Source organism: Vicia villosa, linkage group LG3, assembly GCF_029867415.1.
Source record: "Vicia villosa cultivar HV-30 ecotype Madison, WI linkage group LG3, Vvil1.0, whole genome shotgun sequence".
Taxonomy (NCBI): domain Eukaryota; kingdom Viridiplantae; phylum Streptophyta; class Magnoliopsida; order Fabales; family Fabaceae; genus Vicia; species Vicia villosa.
This window is the reverse complement of record NC_081182.1, coordinates 139,536,404-139,550,244: the sequence shown is the minus strand read 5'-3', so window position 1 is coordinate 139,550,244 and position 13,841 is coordinate 139,536,404. Positions and strand designations below refer to the sequence as shown.

At 32.4% G+C, this 13,841-nt stretch overlaps 1 long non-coding RNA gene across 5 annotated transcripts; it reads right to left on the bottom strand.

Annotated features, from left to right (window-relative positions):
- Positions 1-7,311: 7,311 nt before the first annotated feature.
- LOC131662459 (uncharacterized) lies at positions 7,312-13,157 on the bottom strand. Of its 5 annotated transcripts, none has more exons than XR_009301593.1 (7): positions 12,637-13,157; positions 12,313-12,430; positions 10,624-12,143; positions 10,302-10,424; positions 8,923-9,011; positions 8,316-8,392; positions 7,314-7,700 (listed from the first exon to the last, which is right to left on the bottom strand). It is a non-coding gene; the product is annotated as an uncharacterized LOC131662459 (long non-coding RNA). The 5 variants fall into 5 exon arrangements; XR_009301595.1 differs by having other exon boundaries at positions 7,316-7,700; positions 10,302-10,790; positions 11,275-12,143; XR_009301592.1 differs by having other exon boundaries at positions 7,312-7,700; positions 8,316-8,522; positions 10,302-12,143.
- Positions 13,158-13,841: the final 684 nt, after the last annotated feature.

Below are 13,841 nucleotides of genomic sequence, written 5' to 3'. Positions count from 1 at the left end.
ATCGAAGCGGCACCGCCGTACCGGCTGCCGCGTATTCATCGGAGCCACCATGCTTTTCATGAACACCACCGTGTTTTCTTAAGCACCACCATGGGTGTTCTTGATTAACACCTTGTTAGATTTTATTCTATGTGATTTTTTTGGATTTATTTTGTTTTTGTCTTGAGTGTAGAAAGAGAGAAAAGAAAGGATAATATGAGAGAGAGGACAGAAAAATTAATGGAGGGCATGGAGAGTGAGAGAAACGAGGGGAAATTGTGAGGAAGAGGGAAACTTTGGGAGAATGGGAATAGAGACAAACTTATCTCTTTACGACCACTCATAGGGCGACACGTGGCCACTTACGGGCCACGTGATTGGATCATCCAAAGGTGATTTCCCATATCTCTCTTATCGTACACCCCTGATCCCCATTAAATCCAGGCCAGCCATTCAAATCACTTTAGATCAACGGCCTAGGCGAGATCTAGGGGAGCCATCTGATCAAATCAAACGCGCGAAAACACGCCAGCATACCGTAAGCGCAAACAAACGCGTGCACCAGATCCTAGCGGATCCTGGTTGTCTCATTTGGGCCTTTGAATTGTTTAGGGCCAAGCCCCATCCTATTCACACACCCCTTAATTTCTATCTAAAGCATAGTGCATCCCCCTTGAATTTATAAATAAAATTTAATTTAATTTTTTTATAATTCTAATAATTTGCTTAATTGTTTGGTTTATTTAGTTTTCTCCCCGAACCGACTATACCTATTAGTCGCATTAGGCGAGAAATAATTTTTTATTAATTTAATTTATCTGTTAGTAATAATTAGTCTTTTATTTAATTCTCTCCTCGACCCGACTAAAGCTATTAGTCGCAAAGACGAGAGATAAAAAATGGTAAAATTCTTTATTTAATTCTCTTCTCGACCCGACTAAATCTATTAGTCGCATTAGACGAGAGATAAAAAATATATAAATAATAAAATACATTTTATTTGCTGCCAACGACGATCGAATCTATCGATCAGAGTAACCAGCAATACCCCGTAATCCGTTAACTATAATGATCAAACCTATTGATCATCGCAACTAACGGTGCCATATCAAATCAGGGGTGTACGCCCAACATTTAAAACACACTAAACTACGACACTACGGATTTTCATCCTTTTCAATCAGGAAATTCAAAATGCCTTTCAAAGCTCAAAATAACTTCAAACACCTCCATATCAAATTATAAGGCGTACAACCCTGTGCCCGAACTACATAGACTCTGATCCTCCATAAGGAGGTACGTAGGCACTTGGATAACCAAGGCAAGTCCCCTTCCCCATAAATCTTATTTTTCCCCCTATTCATGTCCTTAGCTATTAAACCTTAATAATGTTAGCCATAAAACTGTTACCTTAGATTCAAAGCCATGGGAAAGGGTTGAGGGTGCCTAACACCTTCCTTCAACCTGATTATAATTACTTACCCCGATCTCTAAACTGCGTAGGGTTTCCTATTCGCCCTTCAGAATAGGTGGCGACTCTAAGTCTTAATTTTTATGGCAGGTTGCTACAGTTTTCACTCTATTCTAGGAGTTATAACAGGTACAAGATATGTTTATTTTCCCTGATTCTTTTTATCTGACAGAACAATTTTGTTTAGAGAAGATAACTTTGTTATTTTGTTTAGAGAATAATTTTTTCTGTAGAAATTATTTATATTGTTAACTGCATCACCAAAATTCATGGTTTGGGAGATTGCTTAGTGTTGTGTTCTTATTACATTTCATGTTGAATGAGATTCAGCGGGCTACTTTTGTTCTACTGACTGTTGGGAGCATTGCAGCTTATTTGTGTTCAAAGTAAGACTAATCCAAAGAATTTCTGCACTTTTGTATTTGTATCTGACATCATATTTTATTTAAATTTGGTATGTGGTTGATTTTGCATTAATTGAAAACTTCATTCAGTTTTTGATGTATTTGAATGCAACAGTGAATCAAGCTATATTGCTTATGATTGATAATATTGAAATTTTTTTATTATGCGGAGTTCTCTTTCTTATCTCGAGAGTGTGATTTTCTTTTGTTATTCTTTAATTAAATTACATATTTATTTGCAGCATTCATGCAAAATGTGCAAGGACAGAAGCTGAAGAATTAGCTGGTACTAAACTAGTCATAACAAGTACTAGACAGGAAATAGAAGAACAATGGCACTTGAGATATGGATTTTTTGCTTTATTAAAGGGCAACAATGACACGCCAAAACATTTTTCCCCATGAGGTGAAATTTGCTGCATAAATCAAACAATATCATAACAACTTATTATTCAACAATGTCATAATATCTTATTATGAACTATGTATATAAACCTCATCCTGCTGAATTGAGAGAGTTTATCACATGGATTGTTGAGGTTTGGAGGCAAGAAGATGGGAATCTAAAATTGAGCGAGGAGGAGGAAGGAAGGCTAGCAAATAACGGTCTTGAAACTATTTACCTTTTCATTTGGGAAAAATAATGTAACTTTTGAATCTGTTTAAAATGTCTTGCATAATTTTCTTGTAGAAGAAAATCCATTAAAAAAACAATCGTAACGTTTGGGGGCTTTGAGGTTTCAGGTAACCGTGTGATTACCGAGTCGGTTGGGTCACAAGTTGTATGACATTTTGTTGAACCTGATGTGCCAATGAACGATCCTGGTTTGATTTTAGACAAGAATGCTATAACCATTGGAGAGGCGTTGGAAGCTTATGCTTTAACTCCAGCTGGTGATAAGCCTTTGGACAGAGCGATGATGATGCTATACAAGCGGCGTAAATGAGAGCCACCAGAAAAAATCAAACTGACTCGGGCGGGTTGTGAGCCTTTGCTCAGTCAGCAGCAACTCAGAATAGTCATACAATGCCTAGTCTGCAGAAAAAAACATTGGTTGATGTCGTAACGGTAACTTGTCTAATATAATATTACGTTATGGACTTTAATTTATAACTATATGAATGACATATGGTTATGTATAATGATTTGAATGGAGGATGGAAGGGAAGCTGGGAGCAGACAAGACAAGTTTGTATCACGAGAGAATGATTTTTAGTGTTTCTTTTGTAAGGAATTATTTATTCTATTATATGAACATATTAAGCTTGTGTTTACTTGGGTAAATTTTCTTAGTTTAAATGAATATAAGAACTTCTCATATTCTGTCATTTTGAGGTACATTAATTTTTCTTAAGACATCCAAATGCTATTCTACACTTTAAATAAAACAAATTAAATGGATATGATATGATAGATAGGCGATATATGGATGTTGAAGTAGTTAAGTTTGATTTCGTGGGTTCATGAGTTGTGTAAGCCCAATAGCAAACATCATTTAAGTTTTTGCACACTCACTACAGGAAAAAAGGTCTCCCGCCACGCCCAGAAAACCGAGGCTATATGCAAAATAACCGTGGCGTAACGCTTAGGCCACGGTTTGGCCACGGAAATCCAACTGTGGAGTATACGGCCGTGGCCTAAAGTAAAGTCCACGGTTTTTTGGTATAGACCACGCCTTTTTTACAACCGTGGCATTTTTAGGCCACGGTTTAGGTAGCTTGATTAAGGCCGCGGTTTGATCTTGCCATGACTTAAAAACTGTGGCTTTATGGTAAAGCCACGGTTTCATTTTAACGTTTACGACACAGTATTGGTTCAGGATATAGCCACGGTTTGGTTATGACCACCTATTTAAAACCGTTGTTATATGTTATGCATTTTAAACCATTTATATGCCACGGTTTATTTCATGTTATGCATTCTAAACCATTTATCTGCCACGGTTTATTTCTGTATCATTACATAAATATATATATATATATATATATATATATATATATTTATATTTATATTTATATATATTTATAATATATATATATATATATATAAATATATATGTATAAATATATATATCAATATTAAATTAACAATGAAATTAACATTAATAGTAGTTCATCCACTAATAATAGTTGGATACTAAGTTTTTCATCCCAAATTCAAAATCAAAACAACCATATTAAGTTGATCCATGATCCCTACACTATTTAAGTTGTACCACCACAAGTTTCTCTCAAAATGGAGTCATCCCAAAATAACCAAAAAAAGTTCTAAAAACTGGGCTAGATAACATAAAACAACTATTCTTCTTGATCTTCTCCTTGCTCTTCTTCCACATCTTCTGAACAACCACCTTCTTCAACATCTTCAGCATAACCTCCTTCCACATCTTCATGATCATCACAAGCTTCTTCCATATCTTCATCACAATCTGCTTCCTCTCCACCCTACAATAAACATAACATCATTCAACATTCATAAGTGTACGTACTAGTCATGGTTGTGTAAAATAGAATCATGAATCAAAAGACAGTTTTAGGAACACGAGGGAAGATGAGGAACACGAAGAGAGAAGAGAATCGTACCCAGATAATCGTACGCAGATGAATAGAGGAAGCCTCCAGAAGCTTTGGTACCTCAACTACAAAACAAAATATATATTAGGTCCAAACAAAATCAGAGGAGACGATAGAGAAGATGAGGAACACGAACAGAGAATCGTGAGATGAAGAGAGTTAGGGTTCGTGAGTTAGGATTCGTGAGATGAAGAGGGTTAGGGTTCGTGAGATGATTGAGGTTAGTGAGATGAAGGTGAAGCAGAGATGAAAGCAGAGATGAAGGTGAAGAATCTAACCTGTAGGCGATGGAGGTGGCAGCAGCGGCGGAGCGGCGAAGCGAGATGGAGTTTTCAGATAGTTTTGGGAGATAAAGTTTTCAGATAGTGTTTTGTTCATATGGCTCGATCGTTTTTGTTGTTCTTTCATTTTTTTTCTTTTTTTTAATTAAAAAAATAGAAAAGAAAATATTAAAAAATAGAGGGAAACTAAAAAAAAAGGAGGGAACTTTTGGAGGGTTTTTTTTTTGGGGTATTGGCCACAGTTTGAACTGAAAATTATAGGCCTCGGTTTCTTAGTTGCGGCTTAAAATATCTACCGCTATACAGGCCACAGTTTTACACTCCGGATTCAATATTTCTATAACATACGTCTACGCTTTGATAATCATGGCTAAATCATATATGTGGCCACAGTTTCTGAGCTGTGGACAATTTTAGCGTGGCCGTAGGCCAAATTTCTAGTAGTGACTTTTAATAAAATTACAATTTTAAATTCTTACTTTTGTAAATGTGAGAGTTGTTCATAACTATAACTATTGTGGGAGCAAGATATTTCATTCTCTTCTGGTGATCAATTTATTCCAACTGAGAAATGAAAAGGCACTAATCACAAAGGCATAGAGAATGAGAAATGGAAAAGCATGAGTTCTAGATCAATCAATTGTTGCTTTACTTGCATGATTTGCAGGACCACATTTCTCATTGAAAAATCACATTACCAATAAAAATGATCTTGATTGTGTTAAATAAAGTTTAAGACATCTAACTTAGACTCTCATTTCATCAAATCTACTTTAAAATACAAATTCAACAATATCTCTTACATTTTAATGAAAACAAATGCATAGAGAATAATAAACTTGATATTTACTAAACTTATAAGTTTTATAAGGTTTTACAGTCCAACAAATCCAATAAGCTGATTGATTATACAGAACAATAGTAAATGACTCATATAAGATCACTTTGAGTTTACTTAAGTATGTCTTTAAAAATATGTGAAAAACAATTTTGGTAATATATGAAAAATTAAAATATATATTATTGATATAAAACCATTTTGATAATACAATTATGTTTTTTTTACATTCGTTATTCTTTTAAAATAAAATACAATTATGTTTTTTTTACATTCGTTATTCTTTTAAAATTAAGGGTTAATAGCACTTTTCACCCCTGTAATATAGGTAAAATTTGCTTTACCCCCTGGTAATTTTATTTTTTTTTGTTTTCCCCCTTGTAATATTATAGTTTTCCCCCTTAAGCGTGTAATTTAAACACCAAATCTAGGGGGGAAATCAAACAAAAAATATTACAAGGGGTAAACTTTACACTTAGGGGGCAAAAGACATAGTATTTTTATATTTCAAGGGGGTGTTTGAAAAAAAATTTTACAGGGGGAAAAGCAAATTTCGCCTATATTACAGGGGGATTTTGTATATTTAACCATAAAATTAATTATCTATTTTGGTTAAATAATTTTGTTTTTTAATAACATTTTTATTATATTTTTAAAACAAAAGTGTGTGTACCACACCAGTAGTCGTACGGATGCATGGGTAAACACAAGTATTGTATGAACGCACGGGTAATCAGCTTTATCTATTTTGCACAATTGTTTTTATTTTTTCTAAATTGGTGTTTAAAATTTTTCTTAACAATCATTGATTTAATTAACTTCTATATTTATCTTTGACTACTTTTTTATAATGAAATTTAATTGTTTTCTATTTTATTTGAATTTCAAAATCAAACTGGTGACAATTCCACAATCTTCACCAGTACGGGTAACACACTAATACCATTTGAATGCACGGCTAATCAGGTCAAATTTCATGTGAACGCACGGGTAACACAGTAGTACCCGTGGTCGGACGCACAAATTTTTACATTAAATACACATTTTTTATGTGAATTATACTATTAACTTTTCATTTTTTTATATATTTTAAACCATAGTCCAAATTTGAATAATACAACATTAAACTTAATTCTTATATATCATTCTCTTTTTGAACTTTTAAGTAAATTTATGTTTCTACTCATTTTCAATAATGAACACATATTACTTTTTATAGTCATTGATGATGTTGTTAAATTATACCATGCTACACTAGTACAAAAATGTTAATTTACACCCGTTTTTTATTAAATTTACACCCATTATTTTTAATAAAAATCGGGTGTATATCCACAGGGTGAGAAATGTCTAACGAATTTACACCCGTTTTTAAAATGGGTGTAAATACGTTCGTAATTACTCCCTATTTTAAAAATATCGGGTGTAAATACGTTCTACGTTACCCCCTATTTTAACAAAAATCGGGTGTAATTACGTTTTTAATTACACCCTATTTTAATAAAAAAACGGGTGTAATTGGGCGTAGTTACGTTTTTAATTACACCCTGTTTTAATAAAAATCGGGTGTAATTGAGCGTAATTACGTTTTAATTACACCCTATTTTAATAAAAATCGGGTGAAATTGGGCTTAATTACGTTTTGATTAAACCCTATTTTAATAAAAATCGGGTGTAGATATGTTCTTAATTACACCATATTTTAATAAAAATCGGGTGTAGATATATTCTTAATTACACCCTATTTTAATAAAAATCAAGTGTAAATACGCCATTTATGAATGAACAATTATATCCATTTACACCCTATTTCATATACACCATTTAATTATATTTCATTTTCAGTCATAATATTGCAAATATTATAAAATCATACACATAAAAATCATATTTTAACTAAGTAAAAATATTTTTAATATTAACCAAAAAGTATACAAAATCATGTGCAGTCATAATATTTCAAGTACTATAAAATCATACACATAAAATTTATATTTTAACTAAGTCATAACACTTTCTTCATATATAATTTTACACCATGCTTGACGGTTAGCTTCGGTGTTCTCTAGTCCAATTGAATCCAACCGCTTTCCACATATAGCATTGGATTCATCCATGGCCAAAATACTACGCCATCGAGAAGCAATTGTTTTCTGTATGCAAAAAAACAAGACACAAGAAATTATTACAAAAAAGTGTTATTATAAGAAAGTGTTTTCAAAATATCTGTTGATGGTAATAATTGTCTTTCCCATATTTTGCAACCCTTAATGCTCCTACATTTCACATTAGGCAAAGAAAGGATAGGGAGTGTCCGATTATTATAAATGCATTGCTTGTTCAAGTTGTTTCCCATATCCCTCTATGCTACCCCATGCATATGTCTCAAATGTGATTGCCAAGCTACTAAAGTGGATAAGCTACTAAAGTGGATAGTATTGAATCTCATTGGAATTAGAAGCCCACACCCTTTAAGTATGAACTTAATTAAAAATATTCACACTAGATATGGTTTTAAAGTCTTACATACAATTGTCTTTTTTATTTCAAACTTGATTTTATTTTAAAATAAAAATAAATATTGAGTTTTATTTTTATATAAACACGTGTCCATGAGTTGAAAATATCTAATTCTACCAATATAAGCCACAGGTCTAATTGAACTTATAAATAAGACAACGACTCCTGAGTGAATCAAAATTAAAGAAATACTACTTAGTGAAGTCTATAATATATTAATATTAATATTAATATATAAACAAACAAACCAGAGTTTCGAGGTAATAAACAAATCTTCACGTTTCACTACGCCATCATCAAACAGTTTCTTCAATATAGAACCAATCTACAACACAAGAAATAAATGAATCATTTCCTTCACACATGAAATTGCATCAACATTGATGAAACACACAATAAATTATTTCTTTCTCATTGCCGTAGATTGGATAGCCATCAATGTGACGGTAACCAGCCTGCAATCAAATATCAGTATATTTCATACTACTAGATTTCTAAAATATGCATATTAGAATGAAAAATGCAGTGAGAAACCTTGATAGCGGTAGCAACGGGTATATATGTTTCAAACTTGCTCTTGCCTTCATTTATAAAAAAAGACAGGTGACACTGGTGTTATGATATTCTTTGTCAAAAAATCATAAAATTGATTTAACTACATTTGTTTTCTCTATCTCATTTACATATAAAATTCTATATTTATTTACTATGATAGTTCACGCTAATTGAAGTTAGATAATTAATATAGACTCAAAGAATACATACACCAGGATACTCATAACTAGATTGTTTGTAAAAGAGAGGTCTTACACCAGGATACTCATAACTAGATTGTTTGTAAAAGAGAGGTCTTACATTTTCCTTTGAAAACTTGCATTCCATATAAAGATAACCAACTTCTCATGTACTTTATCAGAAGGTGAAATGTTCCATAACATTTGATACTGCAAGATACGGCACAAAATCAAAATTAGTTTCTACTGATATCGTGCTTTAGTTTGTTCTATTGAATTTACATGCATTACTGGAAATTGGACGAAATCTTTGAGGTGTCGTGTAATATTGAATTCCAAAAGTAATTGAGCAGCTCAGCATGTTTGGCTTTCTATATTTAGGAAGTCTACCAATCAATTTTAATTAAGTGAAATAATAAGGACCTTTTCTTTGAATTGTTCTCATATAATACTGATAAGACATATAGTAACCTTATAAACCATTCACTTGGAAAATTAAATAATTAATTGTGTGGGTGCACTTTCTAATTATTTAAACTTTACAATTACAATAACAATTAAATTGAAGTAACAATGTTTTAGGAAGAAAAACGAGAAAAAATCGTTCGAGTTTGGTTTAGAAAAACACAAGAATGAGGAAACACAACAAACAAAAGATTCCATCATAGACGCAAGCATATTTTTCTATAAATCAGAATAATCATTATTGTACTATTTGGTATGCAAACTACATTTTACCATATTTCCTAAAATAAATATATAACATCAGAAAATGATACCAACAATGTTATGGAAATATTTAAGTATAAATCAATTCACATGAATGTATATTCACAAGAAAATGACTTAAGTTTAATGGTATAGCTAAACATCACAGGTTAAGATTGGAGATCCATATATTCAATTGCCTAATGAAAATCAAACTACAATACAAGCATAGGCTTAAGATTTGTTTGAACTGAATAGGGAAAGCCCCAAGGACTGAAGCTGCTCCTCAGGAAAATAACCTACATATGCTGGGCTACCAGCTTACCAACAAATCCAACAATTTTAATTTATAAAGAAAAAGAGAGAGGCAGGCTCTGTTAAGCGGACAAGCCGATTCCAATGAAAATCCCATCACGATTATCAATGATTACAAATTATCTGTTTGGCTGCTACAAGGCAATCATAACAACATTGACGCTACAATTCTCAACGAAAGCCAAACAAGGAACTGTGAAAGCGAAGAATGACACAAAAAACAGAACCAATGCACAAAACAAACAACACAGCTTCATTAAGAACAGATTGACAAGTACTAATCATATAAAAAACCAAAATATTGCATTGCAGCTCTTTGATTAGTAAAACTAGCAAATATCAAATATCATTAAACACGATAAATAAAACTACTGATATAATAACTATGAAGAAAGTAATAGTTTCTCAAACACATATCAGGGACATTCTTAGATAGGCTTGTCAAGAGATCATAAAAGCAAACCATAGTGAACTTACAAAATAAGCTGACTTGGTGAAAGTCAGCAAGACCTGCGGCCAGTGCAGCTCCTAATGCTTTCTGAGTCTCAGGGGTCTTTTAAAGAAACACTTCATTACTACAGTAAGAAGATGTAAGCGAACCTGCATCAAGACAAAAGTTACTCATGCTTCAAATAAGTGATAAAGACATGAAATATCTTCTTTTATTTATCACATTAAAAAACTATTTGATGATTAACATGCAACCGCTAGGGGGTGTCAATGATGTGTGCATATTTTCTATTCAATATAGCCATAGAATTATAAGACAATAAAGTCATATTCTCGTCCAGATCCAAACCCAAGATGATTCCATGGCAGATGTGGGGAACCAATAATCTGACTTCCACCTCTATTCCTGTGAGTATATGAAAATTTTATGATGATGTGCATGTTTCTGCTGGGGCAGGAGGAAATTATTGAAGTTAACAAGATTGGTCAAATCAACTTTCATGCCGCCAATGACTACTGCAATAAGTATGACACAAAAATATAATCAAAGTAATATAATTCAAGGAAGAGTAAAGAAAAACATTAAAATGTGCATTATTACATTGGTGTTTAAAGGTAAAAGAGCAATTTCTCAGCAAAAGCCAACCTAAAAACGAAAAATATCTTACGTTTTTTTAGTTAAATTTAAAACTTCAGTAGAAGACAAGACAACCACAAGAGGAAAAAAGTTTCCTCTTTTGCAATGATGGCATTGATTTGCAAATACTTGATTTTGAAAAAGAAAAAAGTGATTTTATTTAATTCATTGCTTTAATATGCTGATAAAAGTTTGTAGTAGCATGTTACCTTTGTACAAGCAATGCAATTTCAATTCCCCAATCACGAGTAACAATTACCAAAGTACTAGCAATGCAATTTCAATTCCCCAATCACGAGTAAAACTATATTAAACGACATTGATTTAACATGATACTCGGCCAAGAAAAAGAGAATTTTGAACCTTTCTCTTTAGATGTTCCACTATCTGATTGTTTGATTCCTCGAACTAGTCCCCACTTCCATCGCATTCCATATTCATGTTTAAGCTGCGGCTAAAGAAGTATTAACCTAAAACATTGTGATTTGCTGAAGCAATACAAGGTTTCCCCAATAACATTTATGCATCATTGACAATGATCTAAAAAAGTAGCAACACTAGGTTGCAAGAAGCAATTAATTTGATGGGAGTAACTGGAGAAACTAACAATCAAGGGACCCACAAAGAATATGAGATGATTCTATTAATAAATGATAAGAAAACATTTACTTACGCACATGCTAGAAAACTAGTCCCTGTATCTAATTTAGTGTCAAATTAGTCACCTGAATTATGTCACTTGCTAGCAAACTAGTCCCTGTATTATATCACTTGCTAGCAAACTAGTCCCTGAATTAGACCACTTAATGTCAAACTAGTTCTTACAAGTTAGCAGAAGGACCAAATTGCCTGGAATAATTCACAAAATGGGATCTTTTATGTCTCCATCATATTATTCATCTACAACATCACCAACACACTCCCCTCGTCTTTTTAGAGACTTTATGCACGAATAAATAACGTACAATTGATGCAAGCTAAGAAATCAAAACATACCTCGGAGAATTAAGATTTACATTTTACAACATCTGTTTGGACACAAAGTTATGCCTATTTATATCAATTTCATTAATTATTTCTCTACATTGTAATTTAAAGATAAATTGGATAGCTTATTAGAAAAGAAAAAAAGGTCACAAAGTAAACTCCTATATATTTAATATTTCTATGATACAACAACTTTAAATACTGGAATGTTACCTTTTCTTTTCAACTTCAGTGTCCATCAACTCCTACACAAAGACATGGACACATAGATTAGGGACTAATATCTATTAATCTCAGAAAGTTTGAATGAATTGTCTTTCCAAGACCCTTGTTGCATAAATCGTGTAAGGCAATAACACTTAAGGAATGGTAACTTAATTGCGTTGAACACCGAATAGTACATGTTACACTTACATCTCTTTTGTCAAGGTGTACAAGCTTCCTTAAAAGCTTACCAGAGAAAATCACCTTTCTGTCCCCATTAGGGCATCCAAAACCAACCAAAACTTAAATATCCCGCCTCGAAAGGGATCTGAAATCAACAAACCAATAAATAATTTCCCATTGAACTGCAAAGTAGTATAAACAATCCTCAAGAGTTAACAAACAAAACAAAACAATAACATCCACACAAACATTGTAAAAAATTGTCATTTTTCTTAAAATCTGAATATAATCTAAAAACCCCAAAGTAAAATGAGTTCAATTTAACTGAAATCTATAGTAAAATGCACAAACCTCAACAAGTGAAAATGATCCTCACCAAAATTGAGACACATAACACGAACACTCTTAAAACCCTTAGTAAAATCAAACCCCTCGTCGTGTACATCCTCGGTAGTATCAAACCCTAAATCCTGCACCATTTTATCCTCAATCTTCCTCATGTGTTAAAAATAATTCTAATGCACCAATATCTTCATCAATTGAATCCACTCCGGCCACAGATGCACCAAATCCACCTCTTTCTTCACTAATTTCGCGAGTTCACTGTTCATTTTTGCCTCTTCATGAGACAAAGATATTGTTATTGGTTGCGAAACGGGTTCGATAATTTCGTTTGGAGAGTTTTTAGATTCACACCAAGCTCGAATTCCTTGACGTGTTTCGTGTTTTTGAGAATGTTCGATAATTGCATCAATTTGATCGAAGACGAAGCTGTGACGAGCAGAAAGGGTAAGGTTTAGGTTTTTGGTTTTGGGAGGTTGAGATAAAGGTGAGAGCGTAAGAATGGGGTTTATAACTTTTATTTCAATAGGTCAAACAGTGAAACATCAATTTTATATTTCAAAGTTAAATCGTTTGTTTAGACCCATTAATATTCATTTATTAATTTATTAATAATATGTAAATTATTTATTAATATCCTATATAAATTATATATTTTGAGTTATAAATTTTAAATAAAAATTTTTTCATATAAATTCACACCCGTTTTTTTGTTTAAAGGGAGTAATTTAACTTTGATTATAATAATATTTTTAATTTAAACCCGTTTTTAGAAAATAGGGTGTATATTGTCACCTCATAATGTTTAAAATGACATGTTATTTACAAAATTGCCACCGCATTTTTTATTTACACCCGTTTTTTATATATTGGGTGTAAATTTTAAAATTATATTGATCTTTTTGTACTAGTGCTATTTGAATATATGTGATTGAATTTGCGTGTTTCTTTGTTTCTGCGTTTGTGTTTGATTGTTTGAAAGTAATTCTATCGAGTGTTAATAGGTTGGTGTAGTGGCTGCCCAGGTTTTGGTTTGTGTGATTATGTCTTGTCGTGAACTTGGTTTAACATGTTTCAAATTTGAATTAAACAGTGGCATGAGTTTTGGAATCCCGGTTTTGTGTGTGAATTGATAATCATGTTTGCCGTTATGTTTACTTTACTTTGATTATGTTTCGAATACAATGTTGATTATATACAACTAAATGTCGGAA